The sequence below is a fragment of the Salvia miltiorrhiza genome, chromosome 8, assembly GCF_028751815.1.
Source record: "Salvia miltiorrhiza cultivar Shanhuang (shh) chromosome 8, IMPLAD_Smil_shh, whole genome shotgun sequence".
Taxonomy (NCBI): Eukaryota; Viridiplantae; Streptophyta; class Magnoliopsida; order Lamiales; family Lamiaceae; genus Salvia; species Salvia miltiorrhiza.
Genome location: NC_080394.1, coordinates 37208653 through 37216925, shown reverse-complemented (window position 1 = coordinate 37216925; position 8273 = coordinate 37208653). Strand labels below are relative to the sequence as shown.

Here is an 8273-nt window from a genome sequence, read left to right as displayed (position 1 = left end):
GGTATCATGAGCCATAGTCTTTGGAGATGGCTTTGAGAGAGAATTGTTGAGTTGTCTTACTGAGTCACGATGATTTAGATTAAGGGATCTAATATCATTGTTTAGAGAGATTCTCTACTGAGTAAAGATGGGACGAGATGAGAATTTAGATGTTTTGAGCTTGAGTTTTAAGATAACAGTACTACTTAATAGGAGTTTTGCTAAGTTATGTTTTGTTTATTTCTGTTGCTGGAGCCAAGTAGAGTTAGTTTCTAGAGTCACCTTTAAGTTCTCCTTATAGGTTGGCCAGGACTGTTGGCACTGCACGAAAGTGGACTGTTGTGAGATCGAACTCAGGAAAGATCGGATACGAGGACGAGGCGTACAGTATGTGGTACAGAGATACCCTAGCAGATTTTCAAACACATGTTCATAGACTATGAAAGGATAAAAGCCTTATGGTTGTTACTAGACTGGATGGCATCGTGCACCTAGTCTCCGTGCTACCAATCGAGTGGTAGGATTGAGCAAGGAAGAAAGCCACTCAATATGATGGGACATGTCGTCTTGAGCATTGGACCCACAGGAGATGGGATTTGTTACAGATACCCAGATTTTCTATGCGGATCTACTGACCGGATGCCTGTTTTCTACCAGGGACTCTAGAAGAGTGTAGTAGATATCGAGTCGATCCTTGAGTATCAGTTACCAAAGATGATAAAATGATAAACGATAATGAGGACGAGAAGTAGCCGAGGAGGGCTAGAGTTGATGAGGATGAGAAGAGAAGTCGATGTAGGCTAGAGCTAAGGATGATCTTGAGAGTATGCGCGGTACACCCTCGTTTTTGATTAGTTGCAATTACATTGCGATGTATATAACTTACTTAGGAGATACTGGTACTTGAGATTTTGACATGATGATAGATAAGCATGCGAATATAGTACCCTACTGATGTTAAGTAGATGGATGTTCCTAGTGTGCTAAAGTAGCAACTAGATGAGTTAACTGGTAGCAATTACCGTAGGAGGTCCAGACCGAGACATAGTACTATTAATGGTGTCGATTTAGAAGGGACATTACGATAGATACTATGGTTTTTGTAGGGTTTAAATAACCCCTTTATGTAAGCCCTCTAAAAAGAGGCATTCTACTGATGGATATATTAGGTTGACCAGAGTGGTCTTTTTGTTAGCATTTCGTGAGTGCTTATTGCCTTACAGATGAATGTTAAGGTGACCGTGAGGGTTTCCTTAAAGTTGAGTTAGTAAATTGAACTTGAGTTTCGAGGATGCTTAGAGCGTTGGTCGAGTTGAGTTTTCCTTTTGTGATTTCAAAAATGCCTCAAAGATGTCATCAAGAGTGTGATGTCAAGGATAGGCAGGATAATACTCCGCCACCACCACCGCAACATGAGAGGAGAGTCGAAAAATATTGAACTTTCGAAACAAGAGTCTAGAACATAGGACCCTGAGTTTAAGCTTTTAGCTTGCTGGTGCGAACTTAAGTTTTGTTATGTATAGTATGTTGAGGGTTTAGAAGACACAGAATTTCCAAGTTCGGGATAGTATACCCCGTGTGACTGGGGAGTGATTATGTTGGACCTGGCCAGTCCGCATGATCCAAATCTCAGTAGACGTGTTTTGGGTTTATAAACCCATATGTTTCAACTTTCGGTTGAAAAGTGTCGCAGCCCGAAATCCCGACACTAGTGATAGTGGGGTACGAGTGTCGATACGACTATTTTTAAAGAATAAAAGATAAGAAGAATAGGTCGAACATCAAGCGGAAGCTCACATCAAAGCATGCTAAGGAAAATATTATCAATTGAACCCAAGGGTAAAATCGTCAACGTCGTTGTAACTTTTTAATTATCAGGAATTTCACGAATAAAAATAAAACAGGTATAGCTTATTTTTCATAAGGAAACATAATATGCAGAGTATCGCAGCAAAAGGCGAACCAGTTACATGTATGGAGACACATAACCGTGAGTATATTACTTGATTCATATTCAAAGTAACTTCACATCAAGACTTTATCGATAAAAAGGAAATACGATAAAGTAAATACGTCATCTAACGATTCCCCACCAGCACCAGACCAATCTCACTCCTCGCTTAGCCTGCACATTTAGAAATACATGCAGGGCGTGAGTATATAATACTCAGTGGGCAAACGCCGAAAAACAAGAAAGGCGCTCTTAGAGCTATAAGTTTGAAGCTTGCCACATCTCAGCAATACACAGAAATAAGTTAGCATCAATGAATCTGTGCATGCAGTTTTCATAATCAACATCATAAATAAGTAACTGCGCAGTTTAAACATTCATCATGTATGTACCACATCCACTACTCATCATCAAAGGTACTGAGAAGTAGGCCTCCCTCTCAAGTACCGTGACCGGCCGACCCGAAGACGGCTCACAGTCACCTCTGTGCACAAAATCCTGCTTGTGGCAGGACCGAATTCGTCTCATCAGTAGAGGGTAACACACAAGCTCAACATCAAAAATTGGCAAGTCAAACAGTTCTCAAACATCATTTATCTCAAAGCATTTGTTAATCTCATAACATCATTATATCATTAAATCATTTTAGAAAGCTCGGATAATATTTGTGTACTCAAAATATTGCCCACCTGAAGACCTTACTCAAAAACTCCCGTCGAAGTGGAGTTACTTACTTCCTTGCTCTGCTCGTGTCTTCAGGGATCATCGTCATCATCGAAGGTTCATGTCAGAAAATGAATCTCGATTAGAACTCAACGACAAAAACTCATGCCTCAACTCATGCTCTATATTATATTCTATCTCCTTAATCCGACTCTACATAAACTCTTCACTCATTTCAAAACCTTAAGTCCAAGGATAGGTTTCAAGAAAATCATGATTCTAAGTCTCGATTTCATCTCTCATATAAGACTCGTCTAATATCATTCAAACACTTAGGCAACATAAATCACATAAGGCACATAAGAAAATACTATCAAACATCATCAAGACATGTTCTGTTTTTACACAGACTCGACTTCAAACTTTAACACGTTCTGACTCCGACATCCTCTGGACTCCAGACTCATACCAAAAGAAAGGTATTTGAGTCTAGTTTCATTTAAAAAAAAGTAGAGTCAGAAACTCCAAGTGGTTTGGGAGATATGACTGTTTTACTACAGCCTACCATATTCGGCAGTTTTGAGCAGTCGGAAACATTGATTTTTTTAAAATAGTAAACGTTGTCAAAATGAGCTCAAATTTGGTGGATATCTAGCCCATACAGTAAGGTTGATACCATAAAAATTTGGAAAGCTATATCGCACAGGAAGTCACTGAAATGAATGACTTTGTCCCCCGTTCTCTGAAATTCCCGGCAGAAAAGTGCAGATTTGGTTTTGCATTTTATAAAAATAGTAAATCAAGTCCAAATGACTTGAAATTTTACCGGTATGCTCAAGACTCATGTAGGGACATGCTGTAAAATTTTCAAAGCCATTAGACATCGACAACCCGTCGATCACAGTAGGTCAGTAGCCTACGAAAAATCACCAAAAATTCATTCCCAACTCTTAAATGCTCAAATTAACATTTATACAAAGCAACCACATCAAAACTCATTTTAAGCACTTAAAGCACTTAAAAACATTCAAATACATCAAAATACTCATAATACTCAATCTTGACTCTTTTCTTTCATCATCCACTCAAATCTCAAGGAAAACGTTTCTTCAACGTATCAAACAAATTCTCTTTTCAATCTCATGCTCAAAATTTCTCAATCATTCATTATTGACCTCATACATCATGTAACTCATTTTACACATATATTTCCCTTTTTATCATGTAAACTAACTCTAGTGAAAAACTCATATATCATCATAAAATTCTCAACAAAAGCATGACAACTTCACAAAATGATCATAAATCAATTTGACCTCATTTTATCATTCGTTAACCCCACATCATATGAGAACTCAAAAACTCTTTCAAACTAAACTAAGTCCAAATTTTACTTAGCTTACATTAGACTTAATCAAACATATTAAAACACTACTATCATGCTCAATTACACATATCTTAAGTTAGATCACCTAATAGACACATAGACAAGAAGATCCTAATTTTTATTAAACTAAACTCTAAGAAATTTTATAAACTCACATGGATCTTTAATCTCATCATATATCTATCAATTTTTGTCATTTAATCTCACATCAAAACCATCAATTCACAAATAAGGGCATATATATACATATCCCTAATTCTAGTAAACTAACTCACATCAAAACTCCAATTGACATCATATACTCAATTTACTCCATCAATCATCATCATATACACCTCATAAACTCATTTTCATCATCAATTCATCACCTTGATCATCAAGTCAAAAATTCCCAAATTGGGGTAAACTAACTCAACCAAATTTTTACATCACAAAGCATAGCTTTTCAAAACACAAGCTAATCACCACCAAACATCACATAGATCACTTTTCTCACCTCAATTCAAGGAAAGAAGAAGAAAAATTTTTGAAGGGTAAGATACCCAAATTTTCGAAAATTAGAAGAAGAAGGAAGGGGGTGATTTCTTGCTCCAATCCTTCAAATAACTCATATACAAACTCATACAAATTATATCTATGAACATGGAGATCACTTACCCAAGTTTTCACCAATTATCCAAATTTTCTCTCACTATTCTTGAAACCAAACTTAAGGATTCTCTTGAATTTAAGGAGATGGAAGTGTTTATGGAGGATTTAAGTAGTGATTTATGTGTTTTGCATACTTTGGTAGAGCTTCGGAGGTCTCATCTATGGCTAACAATGGAGGAAAGTAGAGAGATGAAGGGGAGAGAGAGAGTGATCGAAAATGGGGTGGAGAAGAGAGAGGAAACTTTTGCAAGATTGTATTTGATTTGGATGATCTTGTGTATCTTTAAAGAGATTTGTAAATCTTAGGGAATATTTAGTAATTAATGGATGATCTCTCTCTCACTCTAATCTCTCTCTAATCTCTACACTCTCCATCTCATACTCTCAATTCTCTACTCTCTCAATTCTATACTTAGCAAAATTTAGGCATATAACATATGGTATGGGTGATTAAAATAAAGTGTGTAAAAGGTGATCAAATAAAATCACAAACTATGGTAATGTCACTCATTAATAAAATACCACATCATAAATATTCATGTGACCAAAATAATAATTATAGCACTCATATTAGTGCACTCACATATATATAATATTCCTCTTCGTAGGAAGAAAAATAATTTTTTAAAAAAAATATTATGCTCGGAAAAATTTTCATAAACCGGCATCATTCGATTTCTCGATAAAAATAAACCATACTTGCTTTGGAAACTTAAACAAAATTCCAAATGCTAAGGTCTCAATAAAAATCATAATAACTCGGTCATAATGACACACGTCACAAAATCACATAATCACTCAGTCACGTAAATTCACATAACATCACATCACAATAGTCGGCAGGCTCAAATAAGCTAGACGTCTCTCTGACCGACTCTATATATCAAGGTTTCTCACTCTTTCTTCCTCGACTCTATTTCCAACTCAGTATTCCTATTTTTCTTAATAGGACAGTCAATCTCTAACAATTCAGTATCTGGTAACTCTATTCCCGGTAGTTGGAAATAAAATAAAATCTCAACTCGATATCAATCAGCATCTCTATCTCAACTCATTTCTCAAATCTCATCACTCTAATTCCATCATCGGTTTATTCACTCGTATCTCTATTTAAAAGACAATCCGTCTTATCTACTCATAAAAAAAAAAATAGTCTCGTATTTCGACATCTCGGTACTCTTATTAGTGTTAAGACACTATCTCACAACATGAGGAAAAGTACGGGGTGTTACATCCTACCCCCCTTAAAAAAAAATTTCGTCCCGAAATTTGAGTTATTCTTCTTCGGGAAAAAGCTCTGGGTGCTTCTCTTTCATCTTCTCTTCAACTTCCCATGTTGATTCTTCTTGACTATAATATCTCCATTGGATTTCATCAAAGGAATCGATTCGTCCCTCGATTATTGGATCTTCCAGTCCAGTATAGCATCAGGTCTATCTCTTCGTAGCTCAAAACTGGTTCCAGGGACACTTCTTCTTGATAGATGACATGTTTCGGATTAAACACGAACTTTCTCAATTGAGAAACATGGAAAACGTCATGGACGTTCGCGAAGCTCGGAGGCAACGCTAGTTTATAGGCTACATGGCCTATTTACTCTAATACATATCATAAGGTCCTATATATCTCGGTTTGAGTTCCTGTTAACTCGAAAACAACATGCTCCCCGAGATAGGGAAAAACTCACATACTCATCGTTTCTATCATCAACAGAATCTATTCACAATTACTCAATTGTTGAGTTTTCTTTTCTCGATTTTGCTAATCAATGCCATAATTCATGGCTAAGTGGTCTCACTTCTATTGTGGAAGTCTCTAATAGGTATAATTGTATAAGGTTGCCAAAGTGGCGCCTTCACGTGTTAACACGTTAAACATCCTTCTACGAATGATGCCATCTCTCGCTTCTTATTCTCCTATCAAAGCGTCGTTTCAGTCTTGGCATATCTTTATACTACCCACATGAGTGGTGTAAGGGGTGTCATGAGCTTCGCTCATAATCTCGTTCCTCAACTCTTCTTTATCGGGTATACACACTCTCTTTTAAACAAAAAGGCATTATCTGACATCTTTTCATAATTCTCTACTTTTTCGGTTCGAAACTTTATTCGCAATCTATCCATCTTCTCATCCACTCTCTATGCTGTGACTATTCTCGATCGTAAGTCAGGTGTAATGCTCAGTGCAGAAATTATTGTTTCTGTCGTTGGTGGTGGTATCTCTACCTCCTAATTCATCTTCTCGAATTCCTTGATTGGGTTCTCTTCTCGAGTAAGGAGAAATCCTAACTCTCCCTGATTCTTTCTGCTCAAAGCGTCGGTTACAACGTTAGCCTTCCCAGGGTGATAATTTATTTCACAATCGTAGTCTTTCATCAACTCTAGTCATCTTCTTCGTCGTATGTTCAGATCTTTTTGTTCAAAGAAATATTTGAGACTTTTATGATCGGTGTACATCTCACACCGTGCTCTATAGGAATGGCGTCTCCAGATCTTCAAAGCATGCACTACGGTTGCTAATTCTAAATCATGCGTCGGATAACTCATCTCGTGTGATCTCAGTTGTTGCTAAGCATACGCTATAACTCTTCATTCTTGCATCAGTGCACATCTTGGACCATTTCTCGATGCATCAGTATAAACTGCATACTCTTGATCCGCTTCTGGAATAGCTAACACTGGGGCTATAGTGAGCCTCTTTTTCAGCTCTTGAAAACTTCGCTCACATTCGTCCGTCTGACGGACTTGACTTCTTTCTTTAGCAGGTGCGTCAATGGCTTAGCGATTTCTGAAAAGCCCTCAATAAAACGTCGATAATACCCTGCTAATCTCAGAAAACTGTGAATCTCGTGCGGTGTGGTTGGCGATCTCCGCTCCTGTACCGCTTGAACTTTTGCTGGGTCTACTTCAATTCCTCTCGCAGAAACAATATGGCCGAGGAAATTGACTTCTTCAGGCCAGAACTTTTCATTTGCTAACCTCGCTTAAAGCTTTTCAGCTCGAAATTTTTCCAACACGATTCTCAAATGCTCTTCGTGTTCTCGTTTACTCTTCGAGTAAATCAGGATATCGTCTATGAAGACTAAAACGAACTTGTCTAGGTATTCGCGAAAAATGCAGTTCATGTGATTCATGAACACAGTTGGTGCATTCGTCAAACCGAAAGACATATCTTCCAAACATCCTTAAGTTTATAGTAATGCCATACTGCATACGCGATGTCGTCTTCGGAAATATCTTCCGACCGTATTTTCAGCTGATAGTATCCCATCCTCAAGTCAATCTGTAAAAAGGTGCTCGCTCTTCGTAGTTGATCGAATAGATCATCGATCCGGGGTAACGGATATCGATTCTTCAACGTTACTTTATTCAGCTCTCGATAATCGATACACAGCCTCCAGTTTCCATCTTTCTTTTTAACAAAAAGAACTGGTGCTCCCCATGGGGAAACACTGGGTCGAAAGAAAATCATATCTGGATGTTCTTGTAGTTGCAGCTTTAACTCTTGCAACTCAAAGGGGGCCATTCTTTAGGCGCTTTCGACGTCGGTACGGCGCTAGGTTCTAACTCGATCGTAAACTCAAGCTGTCGATCTGGGGAAAACCCGGTAAAGTTTTAGGGAAAACGTTTTTGTAATCTCACA

General features: G+C 37.7%; 1 long non-coding RNA gene across 1 annotated transcript; it reads right to left on the bottom strand.

The window, feature by feature from the left end:
- Positions 1 to 1838: 1838 nt before the first annotated feature.
- LOC130996587 (uncharacterized) lies at positions 1839 to 5003 on the bottom strand. The gene is made up of 3 exons (XR_009092685.1): positions 4638 to 5003; positions 2620 to 2683; positions 1839 to 2104 (listed from the first exon to the last, which is right to left on the bottom strand). It is a non-coding gene; the product is annotated as an uncharacterized LOC130996587 (long non-coding RNA).
- Positions 5004 to 8273: the final 3270 nt, after the last annotated feature.